We start from the raw sequence: 4,579 nt of genomic DNA, 5'->3' as shown, positions 1-4,579 counted from the left end.
CTTTCATGGTCACGGACCATGCAGAGAAGGGGATCAGAACTCCTGACGACTTTATAGGCTGTATCCAGTACCATTCTGTCATGTAGTCCACGACGGGGGAAGTACAACCGTGGAACGGACGATTTGGGATGCACACTCCTATAGAGATGCATCATTTTTCGGGTCTTTACGTCGAGTTCGGGTCTTTACGTCGAGTGGACTCCCGAGTCCACTTCACTACTCCAAACGAGTAGAGCATATTTGTTGCAGCAACTTTGTTCTTCCCCGACAGTTCCGATGACCAGATCTGTCGAAGTTTGTGCTGATACTTGCCGCGGAGAGAGTTTTTCACTGCAGTTACCTCTTGTGAGTGGCGTTGTTCCACCCGAAGTAAGTATACGTCTCTCCGGCATCCAGATGGTATAGGATGCTTCCATCTACGAGCTGCACATCCTCTCCGTAGTCCCCGTATCGTCCTCTTTTGAGATGAACCATTGCACATTTGTCTATCCCGAATTTCATACCGATAGCATGCGTGTACTCTTTCACCACCCTCAAGGACTGATGGAGATCCTTCTCTCCAGAGGCATAAAGTTTGAAATCATCCATATAAAACAAATGGGTGACCTTGTGCCTCCGGTTTCCGGGAAAAAATAACTTAATTGAAACATTCATATTTTTATTACCTCACAGGAGATGGTCTCACATAAGATATTTTTGTGATGCAATATGTATCAATAATAATTTGGGGCATAAAATTATTGTGAATATTATAATTAATATTCCAAAATGAACATCTCACAGATGCCGGTCATATAATCACATAATTTAAAATCATTTCATGAAAAATCAAAATAGTTCTTTTTGCATTTTAATATGATGCTTTTCCTTATGACATTAAAATATCGTCATTTTGGATTACTGATAACTTTCACTCCCAAATGCTAACTTATAATTTTTGCAATGATACGTAAATGAAACTTTCCGTTTTTCATAACATTTTGAATACATTAGTAAAAATACAAGTTTTTCATTGACTGAAAAAATACGTTTATTCATGAGCTTCAAAAAATATCATGGGATATGTGATTTACTTCTGATTAACCAATTGGTTTTTTTCACATTCCTTCAAAATGGACTTGAACAAACGTTATTTTGAATTACTTATAACTTTCGTCTTCAAGTGTTTGTTAATTTTCAGTTTGAATACGAAATTAAAATATTCTGTTAATTATTTTTTTGATTCATTAGTAGAGAAATAGATTATGACAATACTTGAGACTATGAAAATACTTGATTTCATCAACTCAAAGAAAATGATTTGATATATGATTAATGTTTTACCAAATAAATATCTCAATCATGAAAAGATGCATGTATGATGTCAAATAGCAAACGTCATGAAGCGATCAAGATTTATAAATCACCAGTGAACCGCCCCGGCTCCGCACGGGTGCAATGCTGATACTAAATTTACATATGAACGCGTGCGATCACTGCTATAGGGCAAAACACGGCTTTTGACGCGCTATTTATATATAAGGGCTTCCAGCCCTGGCCAGTACCGCCGCGACCGCTATGTCCTTGAATTTTGAATTTGTAATACCTTCGAAAATATTCATTCAAATTACAATGAATATTACTGGAGTTTTTTTCCCAACACCAAATCGTTATTTTTAACACCTTGACACGTGTTTCGATCACCAAGTGATCATCTTCAAAGACGAAGATTAGTTTTAATTTTCCTCTTTGAAGATGATCACTTGGTGAAACACGTGTCGAGGTGTTAAAACACAAACAGTGCATCATAAATTCAAATTACATGCTGTAAAGGGCTCAATTGGATAAGGATTAATGCTGTATTGCCTAAAATCGCTTCGTAAATATGCCATTATTTCTCGAGGATGAAAAATTGTTATTATGGGTTATCCCTAAGAAATAGGATTTTTTTGTAGACCTTTTCGAAGGTTACAATACTGCACTACATTTTTTGATCTATTCCCAGCGTTCAACCAGCGTTTGCAATGAAAGCAATGTGTGGTATATATGAAAATAAACCTTTCCACTCCATTGATTTCGAAGTAGAGGAAATTTTACGGATAATGGAGTTGAAACGAATATTTTCTTGAACTGCTGTACTCCCTGATGTGGCGGGTTGGGTGTCCTTGGTCATCTTTCACTGCCTGAACCACTGTACATGCTGTTTTCGGCGAGTGCATTGGCTTAGGATGTGGGGGTTGAGCAAACCGGCCATCGGATGCCTGCTTCCACGTAGCCCCGCTGGATACGGGAATGACAGAATCACTTGTGGTTCTGTTATTCCCTAACTGAATGGCATTCCAACGTTGGCTCAATCCTAAGGTGTATGTATCCGTGCCGAGAGGATGAATGACACTGAGCCTATCAGCTGTCTCTACGGAACCTTCAAGATACCGGGCACCTTCTCGTTGTAGCATCGCCTTGTCACGGTAATGCGGGGCTCTGCCGTGATTGACCTTCATTCCCTAGCTACTCGTGGGACCTTTATGGACAGAGTGAACTTAAAAAATTATTTCTGATGCTAAGTCTACAGACCTTTCTGTAAATTCAATACAGGAGAGAGTCTACAGAGGAGATGGAGATGGATGTCGAGTTTACGACTCCAAATGACCTCCACGTAAATTTAATTCAGGAGCGAGTCTCCAGAGGAGATGGATGTCGAGTTTACGACTCCAATGGGCCTCCCTGTAAATTCAGTTCAGGAGCGAGTCTACAGAGGAGATGGATGTCGAATTTACGACTCCAAATGACCTTCCTGTAAATTTAGTTCAGGAGCGAGTCTACAGAGGAGATGGTTGTCGAGTTTACGACTCCAACGGGCCTCCCTGTAAATTTAGTTTAGGAGCTAGTCTACATAGGAGATGGATGTCGAATTTACGACTTCAACTGACTTCCCTGTAAATTTTGTTCAGGAGCGAGTCTACAGAGGAGATGGATGTCGAGTTTACGACTCCAACGGACCTCTCTGTAAATTTAGGTCAGGAGCGAGTCTATAGAGGAGATAGATGTCGAGTTAACGACTCCAACTGACCTCCCTGTAAATTTAGTTCAAGAGCGAGTCTACAGAGGAGATGGATGTCGAGTTCACGACTTCAACTGACCTCCCTGTAAATTTAGTTCAGGAGCGAGTCTACATAGGAGATGGATGTCCAGTTTACGACTCCAACGGACCTCACTGTAAATTTAGTTCAGGAGCGAGTCTACAGAGGAGATGGATGTCGAGTTCACGACTCCAACTGACCTCCCTGTAAATTTAGTTCAGGAGCGAGAGCTGCGGCGTACGCAGAATCTGTCTCAGGTGGAGGAACTGACCCCCCATGAGCAGGTTAGCAAATGTTTGCGCTCAAGTGATGTTTCACCAAAACTGCAGGTGAAATAGCCCTGCACGGCTGAATCTAAGGCATCGTCAGGTGTAGCTGACGTGAAAAAAAACCTCAAATGGGAAGGTTGTCGTGGGTATCAAGGTGGGAATCTTGCAACTTGACTATCCGACTACCTCATTAACAGAGCATATACTTAGTGCCTGCCCCGCTGGGGACCGAATCGGGTTTGTAGAGTTCGGCAGAGCCGTACTCTTTCCATCTGACCTGAAATACCACTCACCATATAAACTAATCGGCTTCGTTAAGAAGCTGGGTTTGTGTGGCCGAGTGAGAATAGGTGTGAGCCACAATAAACCCTTGCGGGTTGCGGTGGAGGGTCGAATAGACCCACTCACTTTGGACCTAACCTAACCCAACTCCCTGATGTGAAGTAACAGCCCTTTGAAAGTGCATGTTCAACAAACTGTGGCTTTCTTTGTCTCACACTTCTGAGGGTTGTTTGAACGAAAGCAGACAATTTGAAACTTGTTCAACGTGAATGGTTTCTATAATCTGAAAATCCCCAATCTATACTTTCTCAGATGGGCATAAACATTATGCATCGAATCCCCTTGGGATACTACGCCTACCCGATAATGTATACAGAAAGGGAGAAAAGTCCATTTTATTTGTGTGAAATAGACTTTTGGACCTCATGAACCCCATCCATAATTTTTTTTAAATAATCAGTTTATTAGATGTTTGATATCAGTGTGAAATATGATATAGCTTCATTCGTAGATACATCTGGACTAGAGGAAAATGAAATGAAAACCAAAAGGAACATAATTTATAATTTTAGAGAAAGAAACCTAGCTTTGAATAGTATAGTTCAGAAAAGTGTTTCATACATATTCAAAGTAACATAATTTTGAATTAACAATTTGCTAGACTATTATTCTTTTCATCATCCATTTTTCTGCTTGTCACAGTTTACATTGGTTTTCCTCAGGTATAAGTGGTTCTGTATATATTTTTTGAACATTCATTGATACATTCCTCAAGCGAATAAAAATTGACAAATTGTTGTTTCATAAAGTTGTTAAATCTTCAATTGAATATTTTGTTGTAACTTGTATTCACCTCATATAGCATAAATTTAATTCAATTTTGTGAATCCCCTCCCTAATATCCTCTTTTCACTGGGTGGTATTTCGACGGAATAAAAAAGAAATATCAGTTACTGTTCACGTCTTGAT

The sequence above is a fragment of the Leptinotarsa decemlineata genome, unplaced genomic scaffold, assembly GCF_025532065.1.
Source record: "Leptinotarsa decemlineata unplaced genomic scaffold, Ldec_3_MD MMD2_tig00026345_RagTag_RagTag, whole genome shotgun sequence".
NCBI lineage: Eukaryota > Metazoa > Arthropoda > Insecta > Coleoptera > Chrysomelidae > Leptinotarsa > Leptinotarsa decemlineata.
This window is presented reverse-complemented; position numbering follows the sequence as displayed.